The sequence below is a fragment of the Saccostrea cucullata genome, unplaced genomic scaffold (assembly GCF_032062105.1).
Source record: "Saccostrea cucullata isolate Sc308-1 unplaced genomic scaffold, CSIRO_AGI_Scuc_v1 ctg4448, whole genome shotgun sequence".
Taxonomy (NCBI): Eukaryota; Metazoa; Mollusca; class Bivalvia; order Ostreida; family Ostreidae; genus Saccostrea; species Saccostrea cuccullata.
Genome location: NW_026931302.1, coordinates 1 through 18,665, shown reverse-complemented (window position 1 = coordinate 18,665; position 18,665 = coordinate 1). Strand labels below are relative to the sequence as shown.

General features: G+C 33.6%; 2 long non-coding RNA genes and 1 pseudogene across 2 annotated transcripts; all 3 read right to left on the bottom strand.

Moving 5' to 3' along the window:
- Positions 1-5,166: 5,166 nt before the first annotated feature.
- On the bottom strand, positions 5,167-6,406 carry LOC134232116 (uncharacterized). The gene is made up of 3 exons (XR_009984710.1): positions 6,318-6,406; positions 5,700-5,826; positions 5,167-5,296 (listed from the first exon to the last, which is right to left on the bottom strand). It is a non-coding gene; the product is annotated as an uncharacterized LOC134232116 (long non-coding RNA).
- Positions 6,407-6,753: 347 nt separating this feature from the next.
- On the bottom strand, positions 6,754-8,101 carry LOC134232120 (uncharacterized). Its single transcript, XR_009984711.1, has 3 exons — positions 7,917-8,101; positions 6,953-7,067; positions 6,754-6,849 (listed from the first exon to the last, which is right to left on the bottom strand). It is a non-coding gene; the product is annotated as an uncharacterized LOC134232120 (long non-coding RNA).
- Positions 8,102-11,160: 3,059 nt separating this feature from the next.
- On the bottom strand, positions 11,161-18,288 carry LOC134232118 (cyclin-Q-like; annotated as a pseudogene).
- Positions 18,289-18,665: the final 377 nt, after the last annotated feature.

The following is an 18,665-nucleotide window of genomic DNA, read 5'->3' as shown; positions in this document are numbered from 1 at the left end:
CTATTCCTATTGTGGCCCCGCCCAACCCCCGGGGGCATGATTTGAACAATTTAGAATCTACATTATCCAAGGATGCTTCCACATAAATCTAAGTTTTTCTGGCCCAGTGGTTCTTGAGAAGAAGATTTTAAAAGATTTTTCCTATATATTTCTATGTAAAACTTTGATTGTGGCCCCGCCCAACCCCCGGGGCATGATTTGAACAATTTAGAATCTACACAATCCCAGGATGCTTTCACATAAGATTCAGCTTTTCTGGCCCAGTGGTTCTTGAGAAGAAGATTTTTAAATGACCCCACTCTATTTTTGTCTTATCTCCCCTTGTGAGGGGACCTAGCCCTTCATTTTAACAATTTAAATTCCCCTTTACCCAAGGATGCTTTTTTCTAGGTTTGGTTAAAATTGACCCAGTGGTTCTTGAGAAGAAGTCGAAAATGTGAAAAGTTTACAGACGGACGGACAAAATCTGATCAGAAAAGCTCACTTGAGCCTTCGGCTCAGGTGAGCTAAAAATACGGCCAAGGTTTATTTTTTACGGACAAACAGAAAAACAAACAGATGGACCAAAAACTATATGCCGCTATGCTGTCGAATACAGGGGCATTTGAAATAAATTGTTTAAATGAGATATTATTCATACTCAGTGTTTAGATGGTAATTGGCTGGACTCCTGGGCAAATCAAGATCGAGAAAGGCTTATAAGAAATTTACACAAATATAAAATAATGTTTGACTTACTTTTTCTTTGAACTTTTGGAAACAATGGCGTACACCAATTTATTATCTGTGCATCTTAAAGCTTCCGTCAAGTTATGAAAAAACTCTTGAATCCCGGCTTCAGTTAAAATTCCTCGAAACATAAGAGTTGAAAAAAAATCACTTCCATTCTCTTCCTTACAATAATTCTCACACAAATATTGACAACAAGGGTATACATCAACCCTATTCCGCATTGCCTGTGAAATCTTATCCTTACATTTCAAATCAACATCATTCCAACATGATTCATGTGATCCATGTTTGTTGTCTCTGCAAAATATCTCACAATTTGGACCGAAATAATTCTTGTCACAAATGAATGTGCCGTTTTCCAAACAACTTCCATTTGGCCTGCTTCTATTACAAGATATCTCACAATTTGGACCAAAATAATTCTTGTCACAAATGAATGTGCCGTTTTCCAAACAAGTTCCATTTGGTCTGCTTCTATTACAAAATATCTCACAATATGGACCAAAATAATTCTTGTCACAAATGAATGTGCCATTTTCCAAACAAGTTCCATTCGGCTTGTTCATATTACAAAATATCCACAATTTGGACCGAAGTAATTCTTGTCACAAATGAATGTGCCGTTTTCCAAACAAGTTCCATTTGGCTTGTTCCTATCACAAAATATCTCACAATTTTCACCAAAATAATTCTTGTCACAAATGAATGTGCCGTTTTTACTACATGATCCATTAGGCCTGCTTCTATTACAAAATATCTCACAATTTGGACCAAAATAATTCTTGTCACAAATGAATGTGCCGTTTTCCAGACAACTTCCATTCGGCTTGTTCCTATCACAAATTATCTCACAGTTTTCACCAAAATAATTCTTGTCACAAATGAATGTGCCGTTTTTACTACATGTTCCATTAGGCCTGCTTCTATTACAAAATATCTCACAATTTGGACCAAAATAATTTTGTCACAAATGAATGTGCCGTTTTCCAAACAACTTCCATTTGGCCTGCTTCTAATATCTCACAATTTGGACCAAAATAATTTTTGTCACAAATGAATGTGCCGTTTTCCAAACAAGTTCCATTTGGTCTGCTTCTATTACAAAATATCTCACAATTTGGACCAAAATAATTCTTGTCACAAATGAATGTGCCATTTTCCAAACAAGTTCCATTTGGCTTGTTCATATTACAAAATATCTCACAATTTGGACCGAAGTAATTCTTGTCACAAATGAATGTGCCGTTTTCCAAACAACTTCCATTTGGCTTGTTCCTATCACAAAATATCTCACAATTTTCACCAAAATAATTCTTGTCACAAATTAATGTGCCGTTTTCCAAACAAGTTCCATTCGGCTTGTTCCTATCACAAAATATCTCACAATGTTCACCAAAATAATTCTTGTCACAAATGAATGTGCCGTTTTCCAAACAACTTCCATTCGGCTTGTTCCTATCACAAAATATCTCACAATGTTCACCAAAATAATTCTTGTCACAAATGAATGTGCCGTTTTCTAAACAAGTTCCATTTGGCTTGTTCCTATCACAAAATATCTCACAATGTTCACCAAAATAATTCTTGTCACAAATGAATGTGCCGTTTTCTAAACAAGTTCCATTTGGCTTGTTCCTATCACAAAATATCTCACAATGTTCACCAAAATAATTCTTGTCACAAATGAATGTGCCGTTTTCTAAACAACTTCCATTCGGCTTGTTCCTATCACAAAATATCTCACAATTTTCACCAAAATAATTCTTGTCACAAATGAATGTGCCGTTTTTACTACATGATCCATTAGGCCTGCTTCTATTACAAAATATCTCACAATTTGGACCAAAATAATTCTTGTCACAAATGATTGTGCCGTTTTCCAAACAAGTTCCATTCGGCTTGTTCCTATCACAAAATATTTCACAATTTTCACCAAAATATTTCTTGTCACAAATGAATGTGCCGTTTTCCAAACAGGTTCCATTTGGCCTGCTTCTATTACAAAATATCTCACAATTTGGACCAAAATAATTCTTGTCACAAATGAATGTGCCATTTTCCAAACAAGTTCCATTCGGCTTGTTCATATTACAAAATATCTCACAGTTTTCACCAAAATAATTCTTGTCACAAATGAATGTGCCGTTTTTACTACATGTTCCATTAGGCCTGCTTCTATTACAAAATATCTCACAATTTGGACCAAAATAATTCTTGTCACAAATGAATGTGCCGTTTTCCAAACAACTTCCATTTGGCCTGCTTCTATTACAAAATATCTCACAATTTGGACCAAAATAATTTTTGTCACAAATGAATGTGCCGTTTTCCAAACAAGTTCCATTTGGCCTGCTTCTATTACAAAATATCTCACAATTTGGACCAAAATAATTCTTGTCACAAATGAATGTGCCATTTTCCAAACAAGTTCCATTCGGCTTGTTCATATTACAAAATATCTCACAATTTGGACCGAAGTAATTCTTGTCACAAATGAATGTGCCGTTTTCCAAACAACTTCCATTTGGCTTGTTCCTATCACAAAATATCTCACAATTTTCACCAAAATAATTCTTGTCACAAATTAATGTGCCGTTTTCCAAACAAGTTCCATTCGGCTTGTTCCTATCACAAAATATCTCACAATGTTCACCAAAATAATTCTTGTCACAAATGAATGTGCCGTTTTCCAAACAACTTCCATTCGGCTTGTTCCTATCACAAAATATCTCACAATGTTCACCAAAATAATTCTTGTCACAAATGAATGTGCCGTTTTCTAAACAAGTTCCATTTGGCTTGTTCCTATCACAAAATATCTCACAATGTTCACCAAAATAATTCTTGTCACAAATGAATGTGCCGTTTTCTAAACAAGTTCCATTTGGCTTGTTCCTATCACAAAATATCTCACAATGTTCACCAAAATAATTCTTGTCACAAATGAATGTGCCGTTTTCTAAACAACTTCCATTCGGCTTGTTCCTATCACAAAATATCTCACAATTTTCACCAAAATAATTCTTGTCACAAATGAATGTGCCGTTTTTACTACATGATCCATTAGGCCTGCTTCTATTACAAAATATCTCACAATTTGGACCAAAATAATTCTTGTCACAAATGATTGTGCCGTTTTCCAAACAAGTTCCATTCGGCTTGTTCCTATCACAAAATATTTCACAATTTTCACCAAAATATTTCTTGTCACAAATGAATGTGCCGTTTTCCAAACAAGTTCCATTTGGCCTGCTTCTAATTTCATTTAATTCAATTCTAGTTCCATTTGGCTTGTTCATATTACAAAATATCTCACAATTTGGACCAAAATAATTCTTGTCACAAATGAATGTGCCATTTTCCAAACAAGTTCCATTCGGCTTGTTCATATTACAAAATATCTCACAATTTGGACCGAAGTAATTCTTGTCACAAATGAATGTGCCGTTTTCCAAACAAGTTCCATTCGGCTTGTTCCTATCACAAAATATCTCACAATGTTCACCAAAATAATTCTTGTCACAAATGAATGTGCCGTTTTCTAAGCAAGTTCCATTCGGCTTGTTCCTATCACAAAATATCTCACAATTTTCACCAAAATAATTCTTGTCACAAATGAATGTGCCGTTTTTACTACATGATCCATTAGGCCTGCTTCTATTACAAAATATCTCACAATTTGGACCAAAATAATTCTTGTCACAAATGAATGTGCCGTTTTCCAAACAAGTTCCATTCGGCTTGTTCCTATCACAAATTATCTCACAGTTTTCACCAAAATAATTCTTGTCACAAATGAATGTGCCGTTTTTACTACATGTTCCATTAGGCCTGCTTCTATTACAAAATATCTCACAATTTGGACCAAAATAATTCTTGTCACAAATGAATGTGCCGTTTTCCAAACAAGTTCCATTCGGCTTGTTCCTATCACAAAATATCTCACAGTTTTCACCAAAATAATTCTTGTCACAAATGAATGTGCCGTTTTCCAAACAAGTTCCATTCGGCTTGTTCCTATCACAAAATATCTCACAGTTTTCACCAAAATAATTCTTGTCACAAATGAATGTGCCGTTTTCCAAACAACTTCCATTCGGCTTGTTCCTATCACAAAATATCTCACAATTTGGACCGAAATAATTCTTGTCACAAATGAATGTGCCGTTTTCCGAACAAGTTCCATTCGGCCTGCTTGAGTTACAAATTATTTTACAATTTTCACCATAATGGTTAGTTTTACACTTATTTATACCTTGATCGCAAATGGACTCCTTGTATAGAGGAATGCAGTCGTAGAATAAGCGGTACGTAATATTAAAGCTGTAAAATTAGAAAAAATAACAAATAGTATTTTTTTTTTGTCAAGGGAATCGTAGATAGTATTTCTTATGAAATATCAAGAACAAAGATTTTACTAGATTGTATCCTTTTTCCTCTGCAACGGAAGAGTATCTGGCCTGAATTCTGCGTTTCTAGTAGGAGCAACATCGTGAAGACGAAATATTTGCCCAATTACAGTTGTGCTGTTCGTTTTCAAATAAATAGCACAAGAAGAGTTTTGCTTGAAAAAAAGAGATACTGATTTACTATGCAATAAATGGCACATGAAGAGTTTTGCTTGAAAAACAAACAACAAAAAAGTACTGATTTACTATGCACCCTCCGACATCCCGCATTAAAAGAAATGCAGAGAGGATGGTATACATAGGTTTGTTGTATTTTTTTTTTAAGAAAAAAAAACTGTAAATTAATTCACTGGACTCCATATGAAGATAAAAAAATGTTTGATTGTGATGAAACAACAACATTAAGGGCGAAAGAATACGATTTGTCCTCTTTGATACAATATATATACATACATACATATATATAGATAGATAGATAGATAGATAGATAGATAGATAGATAGATAGATAGATAGATAGATAGATAGATAGATAGATAGATAGATAGATGATACTCACAAAACTGTTAAAGTCTGGATAGTAGAAGCTCATCGTGTTATTGGTAAATCCCAGCATGCTCAGGTCAGGTGTCTGGTGAAGCGTGACGGGCGAATACGTCATTTCGTGGAACATGACATTAAGGTAGCTTAAAGCAAGATAAAAAATATGATCACTGGATCCTTTAAAGAAAGTCTGCTGTGGTAACAAAACAGATAAAACAATTACACAGAATTCTGAATTAAAGTGAAAAAATACACTTCTTTAAATTGCAAGAATAAATTCACATTATGAGCATGCACTTTTGATTTAAAATTAAACCTGTCATATGTAAAAATGTCATTATGTAAGACACGTATAAGGTAAAGTATCTACATGGTGCATTTTTTTTTACATATTTCAAAACGAATTGGGGAAATTCAGTTTACTTTTGACTTCCTGCGCGTGAGAATGGATATGGGTGGGCCAGTGTTTTTCGAGTATTGTTATTTTAAATAATTTTAAGTGACAATAATAATTTTTGAGTTTGTGAGTATAGAGTACCATATATGCATGTTCGTCTGTCGTACATGTTCAAACAAGTCAAATGAAAGAAGTCAAATTAAAAAAAAAAATAAAATAATTTCAAGAGTACATTACCTTTGGTGAATAGTAAGGTCATATATAACGTTCAATGCATTTTCTGGAATATGTGTTTTTACTAATTGAATTTCAAAAAAGACTCCACCGGGTTTCCTCTGACATGTAAGGTTACCGTCTGTACTGCAATTACAGTTCTCAAATTAGAGGAATTGCAGTAACGCTGACAACGATCACCATAGTAACCTGGCGCACAAACTACGTGACCATATTCGTTACAAATTTGGTTTTGACCAGAATGACAGTCATAGTAAACCTGAATTACAGCGTCAACCCTACAAAAAAGTTATTACGGTGAAAATGTATTCAGTAAGAATATGTTGCTTTTGCTGGAAAATATGATGTTTTAATAATTATAATTTATTCAAATAATTGAAAAAGATACATACCATAAACTTGTTCTGTTGCTTTTAAGCCTTATTGTATGATTAGATGCTGGAGGTTTAGTACTAGACACTTTTTCTAGTTTTAAAATCTGTGTGTAATTTTCATGCTTATTACAGCTCACATTGAAATTTACTTGGGGTTTATTCTACAATAAATATAGTGGTCGACGTCTGTGAAAGTAGAAATTGCAGAATTGCACACAGTTATTTGTGTTTCAAATCCCATTTAATTTATAATACAGTACTCACATGTGAATCACTATCCGGAAAATAAAACTTCATCGTACTCCCTTCCGTATTGTGGTCTCCTAGCAAAGTTTCCAAACTATTAAGTTCTGTTCGACAAAATCCAACATTTTCATAACTAAAAGGAGAAAATGATAGTCAAAGTCATTAATTAATAATTTGTTTTTTGTCTTTTCTTTGCGCGTTATTTTTTTACTGCTTGTTCTTCTAGTCAAGAGCAAAAGTGTATTCAATGAAATGTTCAAACTCTTTTTATGATATTCTATATTTAATGGAAACGCTACCATCTTCCTAAAGTTGCTAATTCAAAAAAAAAAAACATATTCACCACCAAAGTCTGAATAATTGATATTAAGAACGTTGAAAACAAGGTTAGAATTATTTATAGACGAGAGATCAAAATTAGACAAAATTAGAATAAGTGTTATGACTTATGAATATGTCTGGGACGGAGGGTTAAGGTTTTACTAACACTAAAAATATTTGATACAAAGTTGTTTTTACTTTTTATGTATTTTATATTTAAGTTTATTTCTTTGTCTTTATATAATTTGAAAAGAAGATTCCTTCTTTATTTCCAAGGGCTTTTGCATATACATTGTATTTTAAAAGTGAGAATATTGAGAATTTGATATAAAAGTTTTTTTAGAGTATTACAATACAAATACTGGTAATTAACAAAATAAATTGCAATTTTTTTTTTTACATAGTCGAACCTGATAAAATCATTGTTTGTCCTTAACTGATTTTGGTCAAGAGTTTGACTTCTATGGTCAATTTCAATAGAATTCAATTTTAATATTATGTTCTTTAGCTCAATATTACGAGAACAGTTAAATACTAATGTGGCAGTTTTATCATTTCAGGGGTGTATGGAATAAAAATGTTGTTTTTTTTTCGTATATGACTCTTTAACAATAAAAAGCAAATTTTAATAGGTTTAAAACAAATACTGAAACTGACTTACGTTTGACTGAAAGAAATAGAACAACTGCTGTTGAGATTTGATTTCTTCACATTCATTTCTAAGAAGATTCCGAGAGACTTTCCCTCACACTTCAACATTGTATTGTTCCTTATGCACGTACAGCTACTGAACATGCTGGCGTTGCAGTAGGCTGAGCACACATCAATATAAGGACTGACTCCAGACAACGATTGTAGGATTAACAGCTGAAAGGTACAAAATATGTGTACATTTGACATGAATAATCGTATATATATCTCGTATATTGATACCTCCACTTAAAATTTGAATACTTTGGGCCATAATTAAAATATTTTTGTTTGATGTACTTAGACCCATATTTTTTAAGGTGAGTAGGTAGGAAGGAAAATATTTTTTTTTCTTTTTGCTTTACGGTATTGCACAAAATGATACCTGTCATGAAAATCACAGTCTCAGAAATTTATTCATGCTTTCATTACATACCAGATAGCTTTACAGATTTGATATTTTTTTTTTTTTAAATTACATCCTTGAAAAATTATACTGTGAAAACTTAATAAAAAAAATTTCAGATTCAAAATGCTAAAAAAAAAATGATTGGGTATAGGGATAATTTTGACCAGTCGGTCGGAGTACAGCAAATAGATTAATTTTTTTTTATTCTTACCCCGATGTTCGTAAGCATTTTCATATTCAATGAAAGTAAAACAGGTACCGAAGTTAGAAAAGAGTTGAATGGTTTCGAGAATATAAACTTACCTCCACAAAAAGAAAGGAAAGAATAAAAAAAGGACTTGACTTTAAAATAAACATCCTTCCAGCTTGTAAATCTTTATCTTGAGTAGTGGGTAGAAGAAATTGTTATACAACGGTGATATGATAAAGGGCTGTGTATGTAACTATCCCATACTGAAACATTTTGATAAACTACTAATACGTGATTTTAAAAATACATAACATGGTTTGATTTGACGCATATTAAATATATTTATCAGTATCTTCACTGATTTACAATTTTCAATTGCAATAAGTAAATAATGTACATGTACTTTATGACAGTATATATAGAATAGATAGAAAAATGTAGAAATGACAATAATATCTCCCATACTAATCTGTAAGACAAATATCCTATCTTATCATGCAGGGATGTCGTTTATTTGTGTATAAAGAAAAAAAATTTCCAGCCAGAGGTTTCACAGAAAACTATAATACTTATAAAAAGTTTCTATAAATTCTTTAAAAATGTCTTTTTTTTAATTTAAACGTGATTTTTAAATCTACAAATCTGATGAACCTTTGTATATAGTAAAATCCTTCAGTAGAAATAATCAATTCTCATATTGAATAGTTATATTTTGTATAATAGATTACCCCAAATTATCTTTCAACATAACCTATTTGATTAAGCTACATAAATCAGTCCAGCGAAATCAAATAAATGAAAGTTATCACCTTATCGCATTTAAAGTTATAATAATACGTAACAAGCTGATAAACTGTTAACATAAAATATTATTGTAAAGGTTGTCGTCTCACTGCCATTGTAAAACTTGCATATGTTACAAAAACCATGATACCACTAGTTGGTGAAGAACTAACCCAATAACCATACTACTGGTGGAAATCTAACATAAAAACCATACCACTAGTGGAGAACTAACAAAATAGCCATACCACAGGTGGAGAACTTACACAACAACAATACCACTGGTGGAAATTTAACATAAAAACCATAACACTGGTGGAGAACTAACACAATGACCATACCACTGATGGAGAACTGACACAATAACCATACTACAAGTGAAGATTTAACACATAACCATACCAATGGTGGAGAACTAACACAATAACCATACCACTGATGGAGAACTAACACAACAACCATACCACTGGTGGAAATCTTACACAACAACCATACAACTGGTGAAGAACTAACACAATAATTATACCACTGGTGGAGAACTAACACAACAACCATATAACTGGTTAAGATGTAACACAACAACCATACCATTTGTGAAGATCTTACATAATAACCATACTACTGGTGGAGAACACAACAACCATACCACTGATGGTTAACTAACACAATAATCATACCACTGGTGGAGATCTAACACAAAACCATACCACTGGTGAAGATGTAACACAACAACCATACCACTGGTGGATAACTAACACAACAACCATACCACTGGTGGTGATCTAACACAACAATCATACCACTGGTGGAGAACTAACACAACAACCATGTATACCACTGGTGGAGAACTAACACAATAACCATACCACTGGTGAAGAACTAACACAACAACCATACCACTGGTGGATAACTAACACAACTACCATACCACCAGTGGAGATCTAACACAATAACCATACCACTGGTGGTGATCTAACACAACAACCATACCACTGGTGGAGATCTAACACAACTACCATACCACTGGTGGTGATTTAACACATCAACCATACCACTGGTGGTGATCTAACACAATTCATACCACTGGTGGTGGAGAACTAACACAATAACCATACCAACGGTGGAGAACTAACACAACAACCATACCACTGGGGGAGATATAACACGATAACCATACCACTTGTTGAGAAGTTATACAACAACCATACCACTGGTGAAGATGTAACACAACAACCATACTACTGGTGGAGATCTAACACAATAACCATACCACTGGTGGAAATCTAACACAACAACCATACAACTGGGAGAGATATAACACAACCATACCATTGATGAAGAACTAACACAACAATCATACCACTGGTTGAGAACTAACATAACAACCAAACTTTTGGTGGAGAACTAAAACAACCATGTATACCACTGATGGAAAACTAACACAACCATGTATACCACTGATGGAAAACTAACACAACCATGTATACCACTGGTGGAAAACTAACACATTAACCATACCACAATTGAAGATCTAATAAAATAACCATGATACCACTTGTAAAGAACTAATACAACAGACCATACCACTAGTGGATATCTAAGACAACCATAACACTGGAGGTCTAACTGGACTAAAAATTATATCTCTAGAGATCTGAGTTTTGAGTTGCCCAAAATAAGAGATACATTGAACATCTGTTCATCTACAACCTGAGGAATGTTCTTGCTACTTTATTATTGGCCACTGGGGTAATAAAATATTTTCAAATGACTACCCATCTTCTTCTCTGCAAAATCTGAAGATTTGTGTTAAATAAAAATGAACACAGTGACTTTCTTTCTTAGGACTTGTTTATTGTTTCTGAACACAAGAAGGTAAAGTGAAAGTAGAAACAATGCAAAATATTAATCTAAATTATATGGTGTAAAAACATCGGAAGTGTTGTTTACTCTTTATTAACTGCACTGATTTCAAAACTACTAATTAAATAAATGTTTTCATTCCATGTCAACATTTTTTAAAAACAATTTACAAGTTTAAACAACATTTCACATAATGATACATGTATTTCCATATTTCAGAAAAAAACTTATAATAAAAAGATCTTTATAAAATGTTTTGATACAAAAGTTCTTTTAAATACAATGCAATGATATTGCATGAAGGCATTGTGAACCATCTGAAAAGTTTGTAAAATCATTAACCACTGGTTTTGAAATTTCCAATTTACACACACCATGCGAATCTCACGTCGTTGCCATAGTTTCTAAGTCATATGTCCATATAACAACTTCTATGATGTCTTTAATGATGTCATCTGTGATGTCATCAGTGAGGACCTAAAAATAGATTTTAGAAAAAGGTAAGCTTTACTATGAGTCTTAATTAGAAGAAAGGAAGAACACACTTACATGTAATACACTTCTACATTGTATTCTACAACTGGCAAAAAAAAAAATTCAGTCTGCAAAAAAATTTATCTCTAGAGCTATCATCCTCACAATGCCAGAGGTCCCAAGTCAACATGTTGCTGTGGGACCCATTGCAAATTTCATTCAATAGTTCATGGGCTGACTGTAGTGATATTTTTTGGAAAAATTACAAATCTTGATTGTTTATCTTATCTGTCAAGCAATCACAATAGGCCATTCTATGTTAAACAACTTGTAATATGTGCATCTGTGGTGTCAACTGAATCCTTTCTTTTTACATTATCTAACTATTTATGAATTTCAAAGCTTTAAATTGATTGAAGCTTTTTAATGAGAGAAACGAGCCATAAAATTTCAAATGAAATTTGCCAGGATTCTGCATCCTGTTGACTCAGGACCCCTGGCACGAGTTATGAGCTTCTGATGTAAAAAAAAAAAAACAAAACAAAAAAAAAACAAAACAAAAAACTTCATGTACACAGATTATGATATTATTTTTCTATCTCGGAAGGTCACTATCTTTCAGTCCAGGAAAGGTCATTCTCAAAGTCTGATACTGCTAACAACACTACCTCCCTTTGAACTATGAATAGATTTGACCAAAAAGCAAGAGGCCCACGGGCCTTATAGGTCACCTGAGTACAGTGCAACAACTTTCAAATAATTAAATTTGGTTTGTGTTTTAAACCAGGGGCCATGAAATTCGCAATTCACAATTTTGAAAGAGGCACCATTGCTTATCATAATTATAGGCTTAGCATGCTTACTCTATTTACTTAATACCCAGAGGTAGATCAGAGTAAGATTAAGAGAAAATGCACTTGCACTTTATAACCAGTTGTGCACCTCATCCCAAAGGAACCACTGATCCTGGGGCCACATATTTCAAAATTTTGCAAATTTTATCATAAAATTGTTGATTAATACCAAAGAGCAGATTTCAAAGCATTAATTTATTTTCAGACTTTGTACCCCCTCCCCCTCACCTCCGACCCAGGGAGGGGGGGGGCATAAAAAATAACCATTTTGCTAGTATTAAATATATATTGGCATAAAACCCAGGACCAAAGGAAAGATTTTCAAAGAATTAATGTATTTTCACTACATAATCAATAGAGCCCCACCCTAACACCAGAACCCCTGACCCTGGGGCCGTAAAATTCACAATTTTTGAAGAGGCACTCTTGCTCATCATAACTATGTACTAAGTTTATTCAATACTTAGCAGAGAAGAAGATTTTCAAAGAAATCATGCATTTTCACTATATGATCAATAGAGCCCCGCCCTAACATCATAACCCCTGACCCTGGGGCCATAAAATTCACAATTTTGGAAGAGGCACTCTTGATCAACATTACTATTTACTTACATAGTTTATTTAATATCCAGAAGCAGAGAGGAAGATTTCAAAGAATTAATGCATTTTCACTTTATGATCAATAGAGTTTCACTATATGATCAATAGAGTCCCGCCCAAACACCAGAACCCCTGACCCTGGGGCCATAAAATTCACAATTTTGGAAGAGGCACTCTTGATCAACATAACTATGTGCTTGGTTAGTTCATTTAAAATACCCATGAGCAGAGAAGAAGATTTTCGAAGAATTAATGCATTTTCACCAAATAATCAATAGGGCCCCACCCTAACACCAGAACCCCTGACCCTGGGGCCATAAAATTCACAATTTTTGAAGAAGCACTCTTGCTCATCATAACTATGTACTTAGTTGTACTTAGTTAGTTTATTTAATACCCAGAAGTAGAGAAGACGATATTCAAAGAATAAATGTATTTTCACTATACAACCAATAGAGCCCCTCCTTAACACCAGAACCCCTGACCCTGGGGTCATAAAATTCACAATTTTGGAAGAGGCACTCTTGCTCATCATAACTATGTACTTGGTTAGTTTATTCAATACCCAGGAGCATAGAAGAAAATTTCAAAGAAATAGTTTATTTTCACTATATAAATTGTATAGCCCCGCCCTAGCACTAGAACCCCTGACCCTGGAGCCATGAAATTCACAATTTTGGTAGAGGACTCAATGCTCATTACATTCATGCAAACAGTTTGCCTGCTTGATGTCCAGGAGTGTAGAAGAAGATTTTTAAACATTGCACTAATTTTTGTGGTTTTGGCCCCATCCCTCAGGCCCCTGGGGGCGGGGACCATGAAATTCACAATTTATGTTCCCCTTCACCCATAGATGCTTTATGCCAAATTTGGTTGAAATTGGTGCAGCGGTTTCAGAGAAGAAGCTGAAAATGTTCAAATGTTAACACACGACGCACGACACACAACACACAACACACGACGCACGACGACGGACGAAAACGGATAGCAATAGGTCACCTGAGTAACTCAGGTGACCTAAAAAGTTGATTCGATGAAAACACTGACTAACTCTTTAAAAAATATTGCAGAACAGTGTTAATAAATTGACAAGTGGAATGTCCCAAAATATCAATTTTGTCCATTAAATTCATCAGATGGAATACAAGATTTTTTTATCTTGTCCTCTACTTGCTAAAACAAGATAAAGCAAAGGTAAAAATTTATTGTTGATACAGATTCCACATCTCTAGGCTTTTTTGAAATCAATTACAACCAAATACAGTGTTGGAATTGAAAATTAACAAAACCCAAAATTAAAATGGAAGACTATTGTTAAGTCTAGCACTGATTTAAGTAGATGTACATTTGTATATATGGTCAACAACCAGTAAATATAAATGATCTCTCCTTTATTCCTAAGTCTGACGTCTTTATCACCAATGTTTGTTTATCTAAGTGCTACAGAAAATCAGATAGCCTACTCCTGTCAAAATAATACATACAGATACCGTCTTTCTACAAGTTCAGGGATAAATCATACAATATCACTGATCAATCTTCTGCAATACACCTGAGTATTTGTTTATTTCTTTTGACTGGATTTTTTTCAGGGTTCACTCCTCTCCTATCCTTCTTTCAACTTTACAAAGTGAGACAGAAACAGGAAGCAATGTAATTATATATACACTGCAAAAACTATGATGAAATATTGTAAAAATCCTAAGTTGACTGAATACATAGAGATTTTATATTCATGATTCATTTTTAGAATATGAATACTTATCTCTATAGCTTTATGATACAATGTAGTAACTTTTAAAATCCCTATAAATTTCACTGAAATTAATGTATAAAATAATTGACTTCAACAAATGTCAGTTAATTACCTTTCTCTCCTCCTACATTAAACCAAACTAATGATAATTTCTGTTCCATAATTTGAACTTCAGAGCTCTTTCTTTTCATAAAAGCATCTTTTGAAAAATTCAAGCTTAAAATTTACCCTTATCACTCTTTTTTCAAATTATTTATTTATTTTATTTTACTTTAAATCATAGTCAATATGGCACAGGCAAGGAAAGAAACAAAAAAAATGGTTGTTTAAATCTCTTCATTTCTGCATATACAACTATAACAACAAAAATGTACAGGAAAACATGCTCAGAATGAACATGCCTATCATGAATTAATTATTACTAGCAAGTGATTTTCGTCCCCCTTGGTTTTAGACATATTGTGAAGCTAAAGGATATAATGAATTACACTTACAACAACACACAATTAACTATTCTTGGCACTCCATTGTAGGGCCATAAAATAATCATTTTCTTGATTCTCAGGCCCTCCCTCATCTCTTCCAAGGGTGTTGCATTGACCCCATTTTATCGCTAAATCAAGAAAATAAAAACAACAAATCACCCCCCTCATCATTTTTTGAGGTTTTGTACAATGTAAAAAGCTGCCTCATCATGTTTTGGGGGCAATAAAGAAGTTAAAAAAATGCCTCCCTTCCTCACTATATTTCTTGAAAAAAAAGGCCTGAGAACCAAGGAATTAACTTTGCATGGCCTAAATATGTTCTACTGTAGTGGCTTTACCTTCCACCAGGGGACGGCGACATTACTCTGAAGCGGCACCTCAACACCGTGACATTGCAGCGCCATGTAGATTAACCCCACCGCAATGTGCTGGGGCTTGTGACGCAGACACAAGTTCCCATGGTAACTGTCCTTCAAAAATGTCCAGGCAGTACGGGCTATCGGAGTTGTCTCCCATTTGTAGGGTTCAAACCAGTCCTTGAGAAACTTGAGATAATGAAGAAGATACTGAAATACAAATCAAAAGAATTATTATTGTCATCCACTCATCAGTTAACATTATTATTATTGTCATCCACTCTCCATAGATCATCCACTCACATCAGTTAACATTATTATTATTGTCATCCACTCTCCATAGATCATCCACTCATCAGTTAACATTATTATTATTGTCATCCACTCTCCATAGATCATCCACTCACCAGTTAACATTATTATTATTATTATACTTTCATGTTAAATACTAAAATCTGATTGGTTTAGACGCAGTTAACAATCCGTTCTATTACCCTCAGCCTTAGCAACGCATGTGACAAAAGGTAACACAACGGTAATGTCACATGCATGGATATTATGCGCGTACGGTTCACCGTAGAATTCTCAAAACGTCAGTTGCGCGTTTGAAAGAACTGGAATTAACTTGACATCAATAAAAGCTTGCGTCCAATGTAGCTTACTTGAAAACAACAAACGACAGATGAAACATGCTTGCGAGTGCAGAAATAACAAAACTTTATATGATAAAAGACTCTTAGAGTATCAAACAAACAATAAAAAGGTCAGAACATCTTTTTAGAAGTAGCGAGGAGTTTGAAAGCTTTCTAAACGTGAACGTAAAGATGATCGACAATTTTTTTTTTTGCTGACTTAATTAAAGAAGACATTCAGTATAATAAAATAAATGGTGCCTGTTTTGGAGAGTAGAGTTAAATTGACACCCCTCGTAAAACCATTGTCAACCTCCGCTGACGCGTCGTTTTACATTGTTTTTCCTTGGGGTGACAATTTCAACTGTTACCCTCCAAAACAGGCACCATTTATATATTGTCATCCACTCTAAAATAGATCATCCACTCACCAGTTAACATTATTATTATTGTCATCCACTCTCCATAGATCATCCACTCATCAGTTAACATTATCATTACTGTCATCCACTCTCCATAGATCATCCACTCATCAGTTAACATTATTATTACTGTCATCCACTCTCCATAGATCATCCACTCATCAGTTAACATTATTATTACTGTCCTCCACTCTCCATAGATCATCCACTCATCAGTTAACATTATTATTATTGTCATCCACTCTCCATAGATCACCCACTCACCAGTTAACATTATTATTATTATTGTCATCCACTCTCCATAGATCATCCACTCATCAGTTAACATTATTATTATTGTCATCCACTCTCCATAGATCATCCACTCATCAGTTAACATTAACTTTCTATTTGCTTACCTTTTCCACAGCCTTCAAAATTTTACGGTCTACTTGGTATTAGAGTCTTACAGAACCCTCAATATTAAATATATTTAAGTTATACATGTATATCTTGTAATGGTGAATTTGATACCTTGTGTGGGTGTTGATAAGAAATCTTAAACTGCAGCATTCTCAGCACAAACAGCTCACAGTTGGCCACGGTGTCTCTCAGAGACCAGAAGGCCTCCCCATCTCCAGTGGGGGTTTACTGCGATGTAAAGCCCTAAAACACAACATAAATACATGTAGGAAGAAAAATACAGTAGAATCTTATTAGGAATTTGACAGTATGTCATTTGTATTGTAGTTTTCATAACCATCATGCTACTATATATTGCATAATTTAAATAAAATTATATTTCCTCAGTCTTACTGGCACAAGTAGTAATATTTCCTTAGTATCTATTAAAAAAAGTGTGACCCTCATATTACAAATCCTGGCATTTCCAGTTGAAATAATAAGAGTTGTTGTTCTTTCAATTAGACATCAATGGAAGAAGTTGGACTGTGGAATTTGCCAATGATTGATAATTTTACAGACAATTTTCAGAAATATCACTTTTACTTTTTTTATTAAAGTTTTCTAAGAGTTGTTTTTACTAATATAATTATTTCACTGTATATCAACCTCAAATTAATCATGCACTTTCCAATGCATGGGTAATCACTTCCATTTTCATACAAAACCCAAGTGGCTGCTGTTTTTAGTGAAAATAGAAAAAAAAACCTAAATTTTCAGTGAAAAATGCAAGTTATAGATATATATCAGATGACTAGAAGTAGACTTGATGTATTTGTACAAAAGTGCATGTTCACAAAACTTTTATGTAAATACAATTGTCATTTTTCGAAAATAAATCCCAATCTAATGACAGTCATAACTTTTTTCTATCAAAATATGACAAGTAATTGGGCTTATATACCTATTAGAATTTGAAAATGTTAATAATAATTAATTATCAGTCATTATGTTCAATCTTATCATTTAATCACAGTTTAATTAATCATTACCTGTAACAGACATTGACGATGTCCCTTAGTTTAATATGCTGTTCCTCTGCCTTCCCAGCTACATATAAGGCTGTGGTTGCAATCAGCTGCAAAAGTTATATCAACATAAACAAATGAAAGAAAAAGTGAGCTAGCTCACATACCCCACGCTCCCCCAAAACTTGACAGTGATACACATATTGAAAGGCACAGCTAGTGCACTTTAAATACATAGTATAGATCAAAAAGGGCAATACATGTAATTGCAAAAAATTTTCACATCAAAATGTCTTGCATATGAGGACATTTAAATGTGGAATGAAGTTTCTAGATAAATAATGGAATCAAAATTTCTTGGCATTATACAAATCCAAACATTAATTTGAAGTGGTTGGGGGGGAGAAATTTTCTTGAATAATAGGCAAAATTCTTTGGGATAAAATAATGGAATATGTCCTAAATATCTGCAATAAAAAATAGTAAA